Below are 20,147 nucleotides of genomic sequence, written 5' to 3'. Positions count from 1 at the left end.
TACAAGGTTTTCTGTTAAGCTTTCTTATCACTGTAAGCATATTTCAATACCACATTCCTTCCTTCTATACAATGTAACACTGCAAAAACAACATTTCCATTCCCACAAGTGAGCAGACAACTTCTTTCCCTGGCTCTGGATTTTATATCTGGAAGTTGCTCTAAAATTTGCCAGTAAAATAATGTAATGGAGTGATAGTTGGCTAAGGACCAAGGAGAGTTGACCAAGGACTATGGAGCCCTTCATGAAACTGAAACTGTGTACCCAGCTATGTCACTGTGTGGAGCAAGGACCACACGGAGGCCAGGGTTCTTTTAAGATCAGTAACTGCTGCTTCTTTATTGATGACATAACTTCATTTCTCTCTTACTGAGGGCCTTACTTCATCTCTCATGTTGAGGGCATAACTTCATTATCCTTGTTGCCGCCCCATCTTGAGGACAGGCTCCCTTCTTATACCATTCTCTCCACAGCAGTACTTTTCCACTAACTGTTCATTGGTCAACAACTTTACCCAGCAACCCCAAACACCCAGCAACTTCCATGCCTTAACGGCTGGAGAACAAGCAACCCGAGACAGCAAGGTGTCTCCTGAATCACCCTTCTTTGTTCCTTCTAAACTCTTTACATTCCTGATGGCCTCATCGTTAAGAGCCCGGTGTTATCACTAACCATGGGGCTTGTCGACCCCCATGGCCACACTCCCACATCTCCCCCTTCTTTATTAACATAAAAAAGTGCAATTAACACCAATTAAGAAAGCATGATTAACACAAACTAAAGCACAGAGAAAAACTACCAGGCATACTAATCCTATCTTTAACAAACTTTGTAACCACATCCCTAGGAGAGGCAGGCACTGAGTGCTGCCCAGCCGGGAGGGGCTCTGGCTGCCCCTCCAACTTCTGGAGTCCTTGTTTGTGGGTCCTGCATATGCCAGCGGGACCCTCCCATACCTTGTTTGTTGTTTGAGCTGGAGTCCAAACCGCGGAGAAGAGTGCTGTGATCATGTTAAGGCAGATGATGAGACGGCCGGACGGACCCATTTTGCTGACACCCATCTAGGACCGGCTCCTGTTGAAACACAAGCACAACCTCGGCCCCAAGTTATTAGAGTGTAGTGCCCTTCCCAATGATTGGTGTTTTAATTTTTGCCATTGTGATAAATTAGCGGGTGTTTGTTCATTGTCTTTAAAAGGAATTCAGAGGATCTGCTGAGAAGATAAGGTTTTGCAATTTACGACCTTGTTAAGGGGGAAGACTAAGCAAGTAGATAGTGGGGAGGGGGTGTTGGATAAACATCCTTGGTAAAACAAAGACTCTGTGAAATACTGTTTCCCGCTTCACTACCCTCCCCCTTGAACACGAGCACAACGCATGATCATTGAAAGAAAAACAACGACCCCCAACAACGAACTGCGCAGCTTCAGAAGGTCCAACAAGTCCTGACAAGCCGAAACTTGGATGCTATAAAACGACGACACTGAAAGGGGAAAGTTGCGTGCTGTGGTGGAGCGGAGACTCCCCAGCCGCCCAGCGCTGTTTTGCTTGTGCCTGCTTACTTAATTAATAAAATATTTCTGATAGACCAAGAAATTTGTATGGTCTCACTTATAACAAATTTGGTGCCGTGACTCGGATGAAGGCGGATTGACTGGGAATCCCTCTAGGGGAGGCGCCCCGCCGATTTCGGCGGCCCCGGGAACGGGAAATCCCGCTCGAGCCCTTCACCGACGAACCCAAAATTAGGCACAAGCAAATAAAACCGGTAACCCCAAGCAATCTTTGTGCACGAAGACCGAACGAAGACCCACGGGGTGGGTAAGTATAGGCCGGTGATCCGTTCGGTTGGGGTTGGTGATCCCGGAGTGCGTCTGTGTGAGACGTCCAATTGCGGACGAAGTGAGTGCGGACCCCTCAGTAGTGCGGTTCCCACATCCCGCGAGGGACTGGGCCACGACCAGGGGGAAGCGGCTGTGTGTGTGTGTGAAGGCACTCCGGAAGATGGGACAGAAGAAGAGTAAGCCTTCTGGTCCCATGGGTGGGGTAATGCCTAGTGCTAGGTTGCCCCCTATTCCCCCAGATAGTCCACTGGGGTTAATGATTAAGAATTGGAGTGATTCCCCTTTTAGGCGGGGAAAGGATAAAGTAAAAATGATTCATTATTGTGTTGAAGTTTGGGGAGGTAGGCAAATTATTGTCCCATATTCGGGTCGTTTGAAGACTGGGTTTGCCAAGCCTTAAACATTTATGTAAGTGCAAAGGAACCTTTTTGTTTAGAGGAGAGCGAATATGCGAGCCTTTGGATTGGCTCAGAGAATCGAGTTAATCTGTACCCTCTGTACCCTTTAAAAGAAAAAGGAGGGGCAAAATTACAAATTGTGGAGCAAGAGATAAAGTACCTGGGTCACCAGTTAAGTAAGGGGACTAAGAAGTTAGACCCAGGCAGAATCAGTGGAATATTGGCTTTAGTGTCCCCACGAACTAAAAAGCAGGTACGGCAACTGTTAGGGTTGACCGGATACTGTAGACAATGGATAGAAGATTATAGTGGAAAGGTTAAATTTTTATATAACAAGCTGAATAAGGATGGATTACTCAAATGGACAAAAGAAGATGAGGAACGACTGAACAAGTTAAAGGAGGAACTAGTACGCCCCCCCCAGTGTTAAGCTTACCAGATTTAAGGAGGCTGTTTTGTTTTTTTTTTGTGAACAGCGCAGAAGGCACAGCATACGGAGTGCTGGCCCAAGAATGGGCAGGGAGTAAAAAAAAAAAAAAAAAAAACAAACAAACCTGTGGCCTATTTGTCTAAATTATTGGATCCGGTTAGCCGGGGTTGGCCAAACTGTTTGCAGGTAGTGGTAGCTGCTGCCTTGTTAGTGGAAGAAGCACAGAAGATCACTTTTGGGGGGGAAATCAAAGTAATATCTCTACACAATATATGCGGGGTACTGCAACAGAAGGCAGAGAAATGGATCACTGACGCCAGATTATTAAAATATGAAGGAATTTTGATTTCCTCTCCAAAATTAACCTTAGGAACAACCTCCCTACAGAACCCTGCTCAATTTCTTTATGGGGAACCAAATGAGTCCTTAGGACATGATTGCCTCCGAAATATAGAAGAGCAAACGAAATTGAGACCTGATCTAGAGGAAGTGGAATTACCCATTGGTGAACAGATATATGTGGATGGTTCCTCGAGAGTAGTCGAGGGAAAGCAAAAATCAGGATACGCGTTAGTAAACGAGAAAACATTTGAGATAGTGGAATCTGGACCTTTGAGCCCTAGCTGGTCTGCCCAAGCTTGCGAGCTATATGCCATATTGCAGGCCCTAAAATTGTTGAAAAATAAAAGCGGTACAATATATACAGATTCAAAATATGCTTATGGGGTAGTACATACATTTGGTAAAATATGGAAAGAAAGGGGGCTCATCAATTCACAAGGAAAGGGTTTAATACATCAGGAATTGATTACCCAGGTTTTACAAGCTATCAGAGAGCCCAAAGAAATTGCTGTAGTACATATAAAAGGGCATCAAAAAGGCCTCACTCCTCAGGTTAGGGGTAATAATCTAGCAGATCAGGAGGCAAAAAGGGCAGCATTAATGAGTATAAGAATTATAAGAACGAGGGAAGATTGCCCAGACTGTGGGAAATACTTAATCCTTATACTTAATATATAATAATTAATATAATAATTAATAATATAATAATATATAATAATGCTTAATATAATACTTAATACTGTGGGAAAGGCTTAAAGGAATTTCCATGTTATGATTGCTGGAGTGAATGGGGAGTTGATGGGATTGAATGCAATTGTTCAGAGGAAGAAAGCCCCCCTTATAAAAACTGCTACAAGTGCGGGCCGACTAACTCCCTGTGGTCGAATGGACCCATTCCCCTCCCCTTACTCTGTTTCACTATTACAGAAGAAGACAAGATGACACAAATGGGGGTTCAAAAAAAAAAAAAAAACCGATAAAGGGAAATGGGTACTGCCTGATGGACGGGAAGTGTTACCAAAATCAGTAGTTATGAGGGTGCTACGGAGATTTCATGAACAGACGCACTGGGGTACTCAGGCGTTGGTGGATCAATTTGCCACATATTATATGTGTATAGGGATTTATAATATAGCAAAGAGGATCGTAAATGATTGCATAACTTGTCGGAGGGTAAATGCTCAACACATGAGAAAAAGGGTCCCGGGAGGAGGATGAGAATTGGCACATCGACCTTTTGCAAAGATTCAATTAGATTTTACTGAACTTCCAAAAACGGGGCGATATAGATACTTATTAGTTATTGTAGACCACCTCACAAACTTTGTTGAAGCATTCCCTACGGCAAGGGCCACAGCTCAAACCGTGGTAAAGATATTATTAGAAAGCATCATACCCAGATACGGGGTAATAGAAGCAATTGACTCTGATCGAGGCCCACACTTTGTGTCAAAGGTATCCCGAGACACGATGAAGGCTCTGGGAATTAAATGGGAATATCACACTCCCTGGCATCCTCAGAGTTCGGGAAAGGTAGAACGAATGAATGGTGAAATTAAAAGCAACTAACAAAGCTTATGATAGAGACTAAAACCTCCTGGGTGAAATGTTTACCGCTTGCACTATTGAATATCTGGACATAGCCCCGAGCCGATGTCGGAATCTCACCTTTTGAAAGGCTGTATGGTATGCCTTATGATTTAGAGATGCCATCTGATCACCCCCAGGTACAGGATATCCAATTAAAACCTTATTTAATACAGCTTATGAACCAACGGAGGGAGTTGCAAGCGAAAGGCTTGGTGGCTAGATATAGCAATCCATAGGATACAACCTGGAGATAGGGTTCTAATTAAGACATGGAAAGAAACGTCTTTAACACCACGGTGGGGAGGCCCCTATGTTGTTTTACTTATCACAGAGACGGCTATCCGGACGGCTGAGAAGGGGTGAACGCATGCCAGTCGCGTGAAAGGACCGATCCAGAAAAGCAAATGGGAAGCGGTCGCAGGCCCTGATGACTTAAAGCTCACGTTGAAACGAACTCGATAAGTATGGTCTAACTGTCTATGTATCGTAAAAAAAAAAAAAGGAGGAAAGGGGACCCTGTTTGATCAGAAAAAGGTCGCGGTTACCTGAGAAACTCCCCTGAAGAACACTGCTGCTGCCAAGAAGAACTTGCACCTTGTAGTTCGCTGCAACCGAACTGACAAGCGAGGCAGAGAGTGAAACGGTGGGGAATTACGTGGCCAGGTAAAGAACTCTGGAAAATGGGCCCTAGCCATTTTTTTTGCGATACATAGTAATGGGTACGATTGTTTACACTGTTCCTGGGTCTGCGCACCCTCACAAACCTTTTAAATGGAGCCTGATTAGATGGGAAGATCACCATGTTGTTCAGCAGATAACTACTGCTGGGGGACTGATAGGGAAGGCATCATCTATATAAAGAAGGAAGAGACTAAGAGTCCCCAACGGGTGGGACCAAATCAGAAACTGTCGGGGAGTGTTTTGAGGATTCAGCCTACACAAGCTTTTAGAATGCTAACTCCTAATAGCCCTAAACCACTGGAGGTTGCTAATAAATCAGTAAACCCAGAGTATGGGATTAGAAATGAAGGGGTGACCGGGAATAACATATGGAGAATCATGAATGCTAGTTATCAGTTGTTGAATCAACCAAATCCAGACGTGCCTAGACCTTGCTGGTTATGTCTTGATATAAGGCCCTCATATTACGACGCCATTGGGGATCTGGGAGAAACCACCCGTTCAAACGAAACCGATCCCCCACAATGCAATTGGGGAAGGGATGTAGGAATAACGTTAACGGAAGTAACTGGGAATGGCAGGTGCGTAGGCACGGTCCCTGGTGAGAAGTTCCATCTATGCAATATTACAGAAAATGTTACACAATTAGACAAAGAAAAATGGTTAATACCAGCAGATAACACCAGATGGGTATGTTCGTCTCTGGGGGTAACTCCATGCTTATCTTTAAAATTGTTCAACTCGTCTCATGATTTTTGTGTACAGGTAGTAATTATACCTAGGATTCTTTACCATTCTGAGGAGTATATGTACATCCAACATGCTATGGCAAAAAAAAAACACTTAAGGAAGAGAGAGCCTATTACGGCTGTCACTTTAGCCACTCTGATGATTCTGGGGGCTGCAGGAGCCGGAACTGAAATTACCTCTCTGGAAAAACAAAGCCAAGAATTTACCTCTCTACGCATTGCTGTAGATGAGGATTTGGCCCGTATCGAGCAATCCATATCAGCTTTAGAGAAATCTGTACGACAAAATCGTAGGGGATTAGATCTGATTTTTCTACAACAAGGAGGATTGTGTGCAGCCCTACGAGAGGAGTGTTGCGTATATGCAGATCATACTGGAGTAGTAAGGGATACAATGACTAAATTGAGAGAAGGGCTAGAAAAACGAAAAATAGAAAATGAAGCCCACCAGAATTGGTATGAATCCTGGTTTAATTACTCACTTTGGCTCACTACACTGCTATCAACTATAGCAGGACCTTTGTTGCTGCTCATATTAACACTAACTTTTGTACCATGTATATTCAATCGAATAATCGCGATTGTAAAAAAACCGATTAGAGGCAGCTCACCTTATGCTTGTGCGTGCGAAATATGAATCTCTTGAACAGGAGGAGGATGACGCAGAAACTTTAATATTGAGCAAACAAGTGCTTCAAAAATTCATCAATGAACAAAATATGTTAGAAAAAGAAAAAGGAGGGATTGTGATAAATTAGCGGGTGTTTGTTCATTGTCTTTAAAAGGAATTCAGAGGATCTGCTGAGAAGATAAGGTTTTGCAATTTACGACCTTGTTAAGGGGGAAGACTAAGCAAGTAGATAGTGGGGAGGGGGTGTTGGATAAACATCCTTGGTAAAACAAAGACTCTGTGAAATACTGTTTCCCGCTTCACTACCCTCCCCCTTGAACACGAGCACAACGCATGATCATTGAAAGAAAAACAACGACCCCCAACAACGAACTGCGCAGCTTCAGAAGGTCCAACAAGTCCTGACAAGCCGAAACTTGGATGCTATAAAACGACGACACTGAAAAGGGAAAGTTGCGTGCTGTGGTGGAGCGGAGACTCCCCAGCCGCCCAGCGCTGTTTTGCTTGTGCCTGCTTACTTAATTAATAAAATATTTCTGATAGACCAAGAAATTTGTATGGTCTCACTTATAACAGCCATGACTTGTGCCCTTTCTTTAACTGATTATCTCCCAGATCTGTCTGTCTCCCAGATCTGTTTGTTGCCTTTTCTCCTGCATGGACAGATGCAAGGACCTTCCTCTGTCCATTGATTTAAAAATTTAAGAACATAGCATGCTTTAGCTATCTTTTCCTGGGGTTCACACCCCTATTCCCCCTTTTTTGTTTTAGAAGCATAGCTTTTAGGGTACCATGGGCCTGTTCAATAATTGCTTGACCCGTAGGGAGAATGGGGTATACCCGTCAGATGTTGAATACCCCACTGTTGAAAAACAAGTGGGCTGCATGGGCCCCACATCCTGGCCCATTATCTGTTTTAATCATTTTTGGAACTCCTAATTTCGCAAAAGCTGACAGAAGATGTTTACACACATCCTTTGCCTTTTCTCCTTCATGAACAGATGCAAAAATACAATCAGAAAAGGTATCAGTTGAAACATAAACTCAGCAAAGTTTTCCGAATTCTCACAAGCGTTTAACAAACAATCCTTTAAGTCTACTACTATTAACGTCCATGACAGGGGGAGCATAGTTGGAGATGGTAATCCTGGTCAAAGTGCTCCCATGTCTTCCATGACTCCCACATCACTGATATGCAGTGTCAGCTATACTGGGATACTTCATCACTCTGACTGTATTTCCGCTGCCTCTAACCTGCTGCCTGCCTTCTCTGGTTAGAATATAATATAGTCCAGGAGCTTTTCTGCATATTCCCTGTCACAGCAGGACCTCAGTGTTGGGTGAGATCACAGAAAAGTAATAAAATAAATCTATTTCAGAAGATCTGATAGTTTTTCACATATTCTGGATATCCTGGTGCTTCAACTGCCCCTGACTGAATGTACCTTTCCTTACCAGATCTTAAGCCTGAGCAGCCCCAGCTGTTTCTCTAAAGTTTGAAAGAAAGAGTTTTAAGAGATCTCACGCAGAAACAGAAAACAGAAGTAAACCCAGGAACCATAACTGAATGGACAGAAAATGTAAGGTCACAGAGATAAGACTGTGATGGAAGAGTCCATCTGGTCCTGTATCTGTACCTCCCTTCCAGTAGGGTTGGTTTTTATCCTCCTTTACCAAAGCATAACACACAGCAGTGTCACTGTATGAGGAACTACTCTATATGCCTTGATTGAGCTGGGGTCCCATTTTCTGCTCTTGCAGCAGTTGTTCAGCAAGAGATTAACACTGTGGCTGGTGGCTGGGTCCTGTGTGGTTGGCATCCAGCTGGGTGTCGGTCCAGAATTTCCTCCTCCCCTCCTCCAACCCTTTTGATGTATTAAAGTTTGGATGCTTATTCCAAATCATCAGACCATATCATTTAACAGTGTTTGACAGGTTTTATTTATTAAATATTTTCCAACAAAAGCCTGTAAGGCAACAGAAAAGTAAAGTTTAAAATACATTTGACTTAATTAGCAGCAGCAGACTGCATCCATCAGAAGGCATTAACCTCCAATAAGGCAGGATGTGCAGGAAACACAATGTACTAGTTTGATATGGTTTTTCAAAGCTACCACTTCCTGGAACACAGGCAGAAACACAGGTTGGCTAAGGCTGAAAAAGGCCATTGGATTTATGTGCATGCAATAACTCTCAAAAAATCCCCCCCCCCCCCGTGAGAAACACTCTGTAGCCAATAACATAGGCTCAGGTGAGGATCTCAGTGAAGTAGTAATTTATTCGCGATTGCAATGGCGGGCGTCCCACAAGCAGGAGCGCACCTACTAGTTCCATAACACAGTTTATATACTTTTGTCGAGGACCAGGACCCTCCCCTGTTTCCCCACTGAGTGGGTAATCCAGGTTCACAATCTATCCAGTGCTTCACAGACTCTTTGAGGTGGTAATGTTTCTTACACAGTGATTTCTGCCTAATTGTTCTAAGGATTTTGGTTGTCTGCATTTTACAAGGTCACCTGCTAAGCTTTCTTATCACTGCAAGCATATCTCAATACCACATTCCTTCCCTCTAAACAATGTAACTCTGCAAAAACAACATTTTTGTTCACACAATTCCCCCTTTTCTTCTTTATAAATTGTTGATTCTTGAAAACCTTTTCTCTAAGGTGTAATTTGGTAGATATCTTCCTCTTCTTCACCTTCTTTGCTTTCCATCTCCTCTAATATCATCACCTTATCTGAGTAAGATGGTGGCTCCGTGGTCATTTGTTTCAAAAGTGCAGTTTCAATTAACCACTGGACTAGTCCTTTTCAACAGGGGACAATGCAACAACCAATGGCTGTCAGAACTCCTGCTACTACGATCAAGGATGTAAATATGGACACTACCATCCCTTTCCATTTACCAAACCAAGATTCCAACCATCCTGTGATGGAAGTGTCTGTTCCTAAGTTTTCTGCCAATTCACTGGCAAGGGTGGTAAGCCCTTGCAATGCTCTAGTTACTGTGCCATCCGGGGCAGTATTGTTGGGTATAAAAGTGCAACAATGGTTGCTCAGTATCACACACACACACTTCCTTTCTCTGCAAGCGTCATATGTAATGCTATTCTGTCCCAAGCCATTTTGCTGGTGGCATCTAGTTGTTCAGCGATTCCTCTTATCGTATCCCTTGTATAATTTATGAATCTCTGCTGACTATAATAATTATAATTAATCCAATCCACATTCTTATTGATTGTTACCCACCAGAACAGTGACTCAAACCCTGCAGCAATTTGATTCCTGGCTTCCTGTTCATCGGGAACTCCTCTAGGCACCCCAATAGAATCTATGCATGCTCTGTCATCGAATGATACTCCTAAGCTTCTTTTACTTCTTCTGGGTGTTTGTGATGTTTCTCTTTCAAATGCCAGGGCGAAGGGTATAGCTAATTGAACAAGTACACAAGTGCCTCCCCAATTAGATGGTAGGGTGGACCGTAAGATCTTCCCTCCACAGTACCACCAGAGATCTGCCCTGGGGATCTCAAGTCTGGAGCAGTTTCCCATCAAGTCCTCGGTAGCATTCAAGGTCCTCGTGCACAAGGCAAATTCTCCCAGATGCCAGGTAGCACTCACACCCTGCCGTGAGAGGCAAGCTGTATGGTTACCTATAGCTGTGGAGAATGCAGGGGGAACCCTGATATTGCTATCACGCAAGGAAGGGAACAGCAAAGAGAGAGACTTACAGGCCTCATTTCCCCAGGCAGTCTTTTCTTGGTACAATGCAATCATACATCGCATCCCCTGGGAATCCGTGGTCCACCCCAATGGGCAGGGCACTATCTGGGCAATCAGTCGTCCCGAGGCACAAGCATAGCAATTGCTATGGTTGAGACTCTGGACAGTATATTTGACCCATTCTATCCAGGCATTCACATCCCCATACCCTGTTTCAATCTCAAATGTTTGAACTGCCGCATTTCAAAGAGGGCCTCCTGTTTTCTCTCCTGTTTTCTCCTTGAGTTTCTCCCTTTCTCTGATGGCAATAGAGGATCGTTTCCATTTAGCTATTCTCCATCTGGCTGTTGGGTCTCTCCCAGTTATTTGTTCTCTCTGCTCAATTGTCGTTGGGCATTTAAATCTCCACAAGCTAATACCTCACAAGCATCAAACGTGACGGACTGTGGTACATAACCCTCTGTCACATTCACCCATATTTTGATGGGGTATCCCGTCTTACTATTATCTGGTCATGCCTTTTCCAAGTTGCCAATTGACCAAGGCCTTCTCTGAGGCCTACAATCACTAAAAACAAAATTAATAGTTGATTTTTCCCTGTCATTATTTTTAAACCTTAGGTTTCCAAATAATTATCAATACAAAGAATAAGATATATGTACACTACTACTAGAACAAAAACCCCTTGGGAGCACTTTGATTCGCTGTAGGCCAGTCCGTTCTCTCAATCGCAAGTCACACTCATTAGTTACCTGTGAAAATAAAAGGTTAGTTTACAATTGTATGCTCTTATCCCGCTCAGAGTCCACTATGAGATTTTTCTCTTCGATTTCAGCTTCCAACAAGTCTTCTGTAGGAACAGCTTCCCAGGTACTAGGGTCGACGGATGCCTTCACTCGAGTATAGTGAGTCCAATCTTTTTCTGCAGTTCCTATGGCTGTTTCAGTGGTTAGTAGTACTTGGAATTGTCCTTCCCATTCAGGCCGGGGTTGATACTTTCCAGGCCCGAATCAGGACCCAGTTTCCTGGTTGATGGTGATGGTGGTTTGAGCCAACAACCCACGGGTCCTGAGAGATGACAAAGAAGAGGACAACCCCAGAATATAGCTCTTAAGAAAACTCTCTCTTGTTTCAAATTGTGGTATCTCATCCCTTCTGCCCAGATAGGGTAATCCGAACAGCATCTCATACGGTGAAATTCCTATATCATTTCTTGGTGCTGTTTGAACCTGTAGGAGTGCTAAAGGTAAGCATTTTACCCAAGGAAGTTGGGTTTCTAACACTAATTTAGTTAATTGCTTCTTTAATGTCTGGTTCATTTGCTCCACCTTCCCAGAAGAGGAGGGGTGCCAGGGGGTGTGAAAATCCCATTCAGTCTCTAAGGCCTGCATTAACCCTTGCAGTACTTGTGAAGTGAAATGACTTCCTTGATCTGAATCAATGTTTTCAGTTATCCCATATCTAGGGACTATTTGCTCCAGTGATACCTTAGCCACCGTGTTTGCAGTGGCAGATACGGAGGGGAAGGCTTGCACCCATTCAGTCACGTGGTCAATTAGGACAAACAAGTACTTAAGTCTCCCTGCTTTAGGTAACTCAGTAAAGTCTACCTGTCTACTTTGGAAAGGTCGAATCCTTGGCTCCCGTCCCCCTCTAGGTGAGTTACACATGACCTTTTTATTTACCCTTTGACATATGGTACATCCTCTGCATATTTGCTTCACTAAAGTGTATATTCCTACACAGACATGCTTTGTTAGCACAACATCACGCATTGCTTTCAATTCCCAATGACTCTGTTGATGTAAAACAGTTAATATAATAACAGAACACACTACAAGTTCCATAACAGTTTATATACTTTTTTCCTGGACGACCGGGACCCTCCCCTGTTTTCCATTGACTGGGTAATCCAGGTTCACTATCTACCCGGTGATTCACAGACAATACATGGCTTTCAGTCGCCGGCCTGTTATAAGTCAAATTTCTTTTGACTTTTATACTCTTTGAGGTGGTAATGTTTCTTACACAGTGATTTCCGCCTAATTGCTCTAAGGATTCTGGTTGTCTGCATTTTACAAGGTCATCTGTTAAGCTTTCTTATCACTGCAAACATATCTCAGTACCACATTCCTTCCCTCTAAACAATGTAACTCTGTGCAAAAAATACATTTTTATCCCCCCCCCATCTAGAAATCTACCAAGAAGGAATTCAGGATTCCCTTGCCATGTCAAAGATTTTGTACTTGTTGTGGTTTAACCCGGCTGGCAGCTAAACACCACACAGCCGTTCGCTCACCCTCCCCCCTCCCTCTCTGGGATGGGGGAGAGAAACGGGAAAGTGAAGCCTGTGGGTTGAGATAAAGGCAGTTTATTAAGACAGGAATAAAATAATAACAATAATAATAATAGTGATAATGATAATAGTATTAATAATAATAATGTGTAAGAAACAAGTGATGCACAATGCAATTGCTCACCACCCGCTGACCGATGCCCAGCCTATCCCCGAGCAGCCGGCCCCCCACCCCGGCCAGCCACCCCTATATATTGTTTAGCATGACGTCAGATGGTATGGAATACCCCTTTGGCCACTTTGGGTCAGCTGTTCTGGGTCTGTCCCCTCCCAGCTCCTGCTGCACCCCCAGCCTGCTCGCTGGCAGGACAGAGCGAGAAGCTGAAAAGTCCTTGGCCTGGTGTAAACACTGCTCTGCAACAATTAAAACATCAGCATGTTATCAGCGCTCTTCTCATCCTAATCCAAAACATAGCACCCTACCAGCTACTATGAGGAAAAATTAACTCTATCCTAACTGGAACCAGGACAGATATCCACCCCTTATTCCATACCATTTATGTCATGCTCAGGTTACACTCTTTCCAATACCTTGTAATTAATCACCATTTTCATCTATGATATATAGCAATCATGGTAGGGATGACATACAGTATTATATAATAATTAACATACTACAATTCAACTCATGGGCTATTCTCACCCAGTATGAAATCCCCTTGAGGTACACACCGGACCTACCCATTCTTTTACATTACCCACCAAGTGCATCCAGGTCCCTGAGCAAAAGCAATCCCACAAATGGGTTTGCCTTTGCCTGAGGCAGGAGTAGCCCAGACTGTTTTACCTAGCATGTTTCTTATGTGTACTACAGGACCTTTATCCCCTTCTACAGTACGTAACAGGTTTGATTGGGCAGGTCCAGCTCGGTTGGCAGATCCCCTGGTATTGACTAACCAGGTGGCCTTTGCCAAATGTGCATCCCAATTTTTGAATGTCCCAGCACCCATTGCTTTCAGTGTAGTCTTTAACAGTCCATTGTATCGCTCAATTTTCCCAGAGGCTGGTGCATGATAGGGGATGTGATACACCCACTCAATACCATGTTCTTTGGCCCAAGTGTCTATAAGGTTGTTTCAGAAATGAGTCCCGTTGTCTGACTCAATTCTCTCTGGGGTGCCATGTCGCCATAGGATTTGCTTTTCAAGGCCCAGGATAGTGTTCCGGGCGGTGGCATGGGGCACAGGATATGTTTCCAGCCATCCGGCGGTTGCTTCTGTGGGAATAGAAATGTTGTTTTTGCAGTGTTACATTGTTTAGAAGGAAGGAGTGTGGTATTGAGATATGCTTACAGTGATAAGAAAGCTCAGCAGGTGACCTCGTAAAATGCAACATTATCATCTCAGAAACAGGCCAGCAACTGAAGGCCAGGCATTGTCTGTGAAGCATCAGGTAGATTGTGAACCTGGATTACCCACTCCAGTGGGGAAACAGGGGAGGGTCCTGTCATCAAAAAGTATATAAACTGTGTTTTGGAACTAGTAGGGGCGCTCTCCTGCTTGTGGGGCGCCTGCCATTGCAATCGCGAATAAATTACTACTTCACTGAGATCCTCACCTGAGCCTATGTTATTGGCTACGGAGTGTTTCTCACAATTTGGGGGCTCGTCCGGGATCCAGTCACTTACTGGGGAGCCCCACCTCCGCAGCAGCAGGAAGGCATGCCCCGCTGATTTCAGCGGTCCTGTGCATCGACGGTGGCGGTTCTGCGGAGAGCTGACAGAGGGCCCGAGACTGATTAAAGAGGCAGGATCCATGAAGTAGTGGGGAAGGGAAGAAGGTAGGCACTCCGGGTTTAAGAATTGATCCGGTAACTCTGTGCACAGACCAAGGTAAGAAATATGAAATATTGCCTTGGGGGTCGGGTGAGACTCTGTGTGATGTGTGATGTGTGATTGAGACGTACTTTTGTACGAAGCGAGTGTGGAGTCCTGATCCGTGGTTCCGTAGCTCCGCGAGGGGCACAGCCGGAGACGGACGAAGCGTGAGATAAGGGAGAGAAAGGAAGAGTCGGGAAATTTGGTGTATGGTAAGCCCTTGCACAGGGAAGTGCTTGGCAATACACCAGGGAAATTTGGTGTGCGGTAGTCCTTGCACGGGGAAGTGCTTGGCAGTACACCAGGGAAATTTGGTGTGCGGTAGTCCTTGCACGGGGAAGTGCTTGGCAGTACACCAGGGAAATTTGGTGTGCGGTAGTCCTTGCACGGGGAAGTGCTTGACAGTACACCAGGGAAATTTGGTGTACAGTAATCCTTGCACGGGGAAGTGCTTGGAAGTACACCAGGGAATCTGGTAAACTCATAGGTGTGCGGTACCCCTTGCACGGTAAAGTGCTTAGCAGTACACCCCCATTTTCCAGAATCGGAACGTTAGTGTGTGGTACCCTGCAGGAGGGAAATTTCTGTAGCAGCACACTGACAAGGGCTAGGAAAAATGGGAAATATGAGTTCCAGGGGACAGGGAGATATCCCTGGGGGAGTGCCTACCGAAAGTTCTTCCTGAAGAATGATAAGAAATTGGAAAAATAATCTCAAAATTAGAGGAGATGATAAAAAAAAAACGGTTAAATATTGTGTATTAGTCTGGACAAAAGAACCAATTAAGGAAACAGCAGTATTTTGGCCAAAATACGGGCCTGATGAAAATTCAGGCTTGAAATTTATGTGTAAACAATAAGATTCCTTTTTTTTGGAGGAGGAGCCAAGTTATGCTCCCTATAATCCTAATATTGCACCGGTGGCAGCAGCAGTCGCTCCAGGAAAGGAGACAGGGACTGCAATTAACACTGTCCCTAGAGAAGAGCTTACTCTAGGCTCTGGCAAGAATTAGAACAAGGTAGAAGAGGTACTGAGAATTTTGCCTTCCCTGATACTAACAGCACTAACACTAACTGTGTATCCGCTTAAGTGAACTTCCCCCCCTCCTTACCAGCAGAGAGGTTAGGAGTTTCCTAGGACCTAACCTATACTCTTGGGGGGGGAATTATGTATATAAATATGTAGTTTACAGGGAAAGAAATGGGAATGATCAGGAGGAGAGCTGCTATACAAAAATGGGAAAGAGCTCATCCTCCAGGACCAGGGGTAGTACCGGCAGGGCAGAAATAACCACTTGCCGATCCTGGCTGGAAGAATAATTGTGTGCAACACAGAAATCATATGAGAGACTTGGGGTCAGAATGAGAAAGTACCTGGGGATGAATCCTGAGGACCCGGTATCCCAAGGGCTCTTGAAAGTTCATTTTGTGATTAAAGCCTGGCAAGATGCACAGAAAATGCTCCAGAAGGTGGGGGGATGTAGTGAACAGTCACTGGGGGGCCCTCCTGCGGGAGGCTCTGAACGTGTGTTTTAAGAGGGGAGATGAGAAGGAAAAGCAGAGAGTGAAACTAATGGTATTGACAGTGTAGCAGGTAGTGAGGCAGAGGGTTGGAGAAAGAGAAAGAAAATCTTCAGGGGGAGTCAGGGCCAGGATGGAAAAGAGAGGAAGAGAGATGAAGGAATGGCAGGCAAGGAAGGCTACCTGTGTTGCGGCCTGAATCTTAGCAGGGACAGGCTTTGATGGGATGTTTTAAGTGTGGGCAGGCTGGCCACTTCAGGTAGGAATATCCGGAGTGGAAGAAGGAGGCTAATGACTGAGACTTTGGTGAAAGTACAGGCTGGAGAAAGATAAGAAGAAGTGTTAAAAAGGGTTATTGAAGGTGTTAAAGGTGTGGTATGTAATGTTTGACAGAGCTGTTTTTTTGAATGAGTTGGGAAAGTTGAATGAGTAGGGAAAGAGGATGTAGGCATTATCTAAGTAACAGTCTAGAAGTTTTGGTATATTTGCTGTGGTGTTTGGTCAGTTTCCCAAGTATCGAAAAGCGGGGGGGTGGGGGCGGGGGGGGGGCAGCCTGCTCCACCAGGGGCGTCTCCACAAGCCGCAGGGGACTTCAGCTCTGGCGCCTGGAGCACCTCCACCCCCTCCTTTTGTGCTGACTTTGGTGTCTGCGGGGAGGTTTCTTGCTCCTCGGTCTCCCACCTGCTGTTGAGCAGCAGGTTTTTGTTTGTTTGTTTTCGTGGATGTGCTCTCACAGAGGCACGGACTGTGTTGCTCATGGCTTGGCTCTGGGCAGCGGTGGGCCCCTCTGGGGCCAGATGAAATTGTCCATTATCTGCCACGGGGTGGTTTCTGGATTCTCCTCGTGGGGGCTATCACTGCAGCCCCCTCCCGAACCTTGCCATCAAACACAATACACAGGGGCAGCTAGGTCATTACTGGCCTGTAAAGTATCAGGGATTAAATTAACTAATGAAACCCTAACAAGTGATGGGGGTAGAAGGGGCTGGGATAACAGTGCCACCTTTGGGGGATACCAAGCTGAGACTAGGGGATAAAACGATCACTGGGCAATTATTGTATGTACCCAAGGCAGGGACGAACTTGTTGGGAAGGGATTTGATGATGAAATTGGGCATTCAAATAGTAAATTGTTAGACTGGAATAACAGAGTGTTATTAATGGAGTGCTCTTAGGCCCTGAGAGCAAAGATATATTCACCTCTGACTGGAAGACTCTGAAGTGGGGGCGGAAGCAACAATACATATGGACAGTTTTACCTCAGGGGTTTACAGGGCCACCGATTAATTTGGGCAAAGTTCTAGAACAGATTTTGGAGCAATTCCAACCTCCCGAGGAGGAAGTACTGTTACAAAATGTGGATGATCGTTTATTGTCAGGACAGGAGAAAACAGTTGTGAAAGAAGCTACTAACAAGCTATTCAACTTTCTGGGAAAGCAGGGCTTGGGAGTATTGAAAAATAAATTACAGTATGTAGAAAGAGAAGTCAGGTATTTAAGGCATCTAATGTCTGAGGGAAAACAGAGAATAAATCCAGAGAGGATTCAGGGAATTGTTGAAAACTAAGAAAGAACTAAAAAGTTTTAAGAGAGATTTCTTTAAGGAATCAGGAGCCACGAAGTCTGAGGGAAAATGGATACTCCCTGATGGGAGAGAAATGCTGAATAAAGCACCAATGAGGCAAATATTAAGCGTTTTACATCAACAGAGTCATTGGGAGATGCAAGCAATGTGTGATGTTGTACTAAGAAAGTATGTCTGTGTAGGAATATACACTTTAGTGAAGCAAATATGCAGAGGATGTACCGTATGTCAAAAGGCAATTAAAAAGGTCATGTGTAACTCACCTAGAGGGGGACGGGAGCCAGGGATTCGACCTTTCCAAAGTAGACAGGTAGACTTTACTGAGTTACCTAAAGCAGGGAGACTTAAGTACTTGTTTGTCCTAATTGACCACGTGACTGGATGGGTGTAAGCCTTCCCCGCCGTATCTGCCACTGCAAACACGGTGGCTAAGGTATCACTGGAGCAAATAGTCCCTAGATATGGGATAGCTGAAAACATTGATTCAGATCAAGGAAGTCATTTCACTTCACAAGTACTGCAAGGGTTAATGCAGGCCTTAGAGATTGAGTGGGCTTTTCACACCCCCTGGCACCCCTCCTCTTCTGGGAAGGCAAAGCGAATGAACCAGACATTAAAGAAGCAATTAACTAAATTAGTGTTAGAAACCCAACTTCCTTGGGTAAAATGCTTACCTTTAGCACTCCTACAGGTTCAAACAGCACCAAGAAATGATATAGGAATTTCACCGTATGAGATGCTGTTCGGATTACCCTATCTGGGCAGAAGGGATGAGATACCACAATTCGAAACAAGAGAGTTTTCTTAAGAACTGTATTCTGGGGTTGTCCTCTTCTTTGTCATCTCTCAGGACCCGTGGGAAATTGGGTCCTGATTCGGGCCTGGAAAGTATCAACCCCGGCCTGAATGGGAAGGACAATTCCAAGTACTACTAACCACTGAAACAGCCATAGGAACTGCAGAAAAAGATTGGACTCACTATACTCGAGTGAAGGCATCCGTCGACCCTAGTACCTGGGAAGCTGTTCCTACAGAAGACTTGTTGGAAGCTGAAATCGAAGAGAAAAATCTCATAGTGGACTCTGAGCGGGATAAGAGCATACAATTGTAAACTAACCTTTTATTTTCACAGGTAACTAATGAGTGTGACTTGCGATTGAGAGAACGGACTGGCCTACAGCGAATCAAAGTGCTCCCAAGGGGTTTTTGTTCTAGTAGTAGTGTACATATATCTTATTCTTTGTATTGATAATTATTTGGAAACCTAAGGTTTAAAAATAATGACAGGGAAAAATCAACTATTAATTTTGTTTTTAGTGATTGTAGGCCTCAGAGAAGGCCTTGGTCAATTGGCAACTTGGAAAAGGCATGACCAGATAATAGTAAGACGGGATACCCCATCAAAATATGGGTGAATGTGACAGAGGGTTATGTACCACAGTCCGTCACGTTTGATGCTTGTGAGGTATTAGCTTGTGGAGATTTAAATGCCCAACGACAATTGAGCAGAGAGAACAAATAACTGGGAGAGACCCAACAGCCAGATGGAGAATAGCTAAATGGAAACGATCCTCTATTGCCATCAGAGAAAGGGAGAAACTCAAGGAGAAAACAGGAGAGAAAACAGGAGGCCCTCTTTGAAATGCGGCAGTTCAAACATTTGAGATTGAAACAGGGTATGGGGATGTGAATGCCTGGATAGAATGGGTCAAATATACTGTCCAGAGTCTCAACCATAGCAATTGCTATGCTTGTGCCTCGGGACGACTGATTGCCCAGATAGTGCCCTGCCCATTGGGGTGGACCACGGATTCCCAGGGGATGCGATGTATGATTGCATTGTACCAAGAAAAGACTGCCTGGGGAAATGAGGCCTGTAAGTCTCTCTCTTTGCTGTTCCCTTCCTTGCGTGATAGCAATATCAGGGTTCCCCCTGCATTCTCCACAGCTATAGGTAACCATACAGCTTGCCTCTCACGGCAGGGTGTGAGTGCTACCTGGCATCTGGGAGAATTTGCCTTGTGCACGAGGACCTTGAATGCTACCGAGGACTTGATGGGAAACTGCTCCAGACTTGAGATCCCCAGGGCAGATCTCTGGTGGTACTGTGGAGGGAAGATCTTACGGTCCACCCTACCATCTAATTGGGGAGGCACTTGTGTACTTGTTCAATTAGCTATACCCTTCGCCCTGGCATTTGAAAGAGAAACATCACAAACACCCAGAAGAAGTAAAAGAAGCTTAGGAGTATCATTCGATGACAGAGCATGCATAGATTCTATTGGGGTGCCTAGAGGAGTTCCCGATGAACAGGAAGCCAGGAATCAAATTGCTGCAGGGTTTGAGTCACTGTTCTGGTGGGTAACAATCAATAAGAATGTGGATTGGATTAATTATAATTATTATAGTCAGCAGAGATTCATAAATTATACAAGGGATACGATAAGAGGAATCGCTGAACAACTAGATGCCACCAGCAAAAT

General features: G+C 44.5%; 1 protein-coding gene and 1 long non-coding RNA gene across 2 annotated transcripts in view; one reads left to right on the top strand and one right to left on the bottom strand.

The window, feature by feature from the left end:
• The window catches only part of LOC308184747 (uncharacterized protein), a 370,719-nt gene that overhangs the window by 200,072 nt on the left and 150,500 nt on the right, over positions 1-20,147 (bottom strand). The window lies entirely within an intron of this gene.
• On the top strand, positions 1,163-7,217 carry LOC308184904. The gene is made up of 2 exons (XR_013943023.1): positions 1,163-1,821; positions 4,936-7,217. It is a non-coding gene; the product is annotated as an uncharacterized lncRNA (long non-coding RNA).

This window comes from Anser brachyrhynchus, assembly GCF_964034855.1.
Source record: "Anser brachyrhynchus genome assembly, chromosome: W".
Taxonomy (NCBI): Eukaryota; Metazoa; Chordata; class Aves; order Anseriformes; family Anatidae; genus Anser; species Anser brachyrhynchus.
This window is presented reverse-complemented; position numbering and strand designations above follow the sequence as displayed.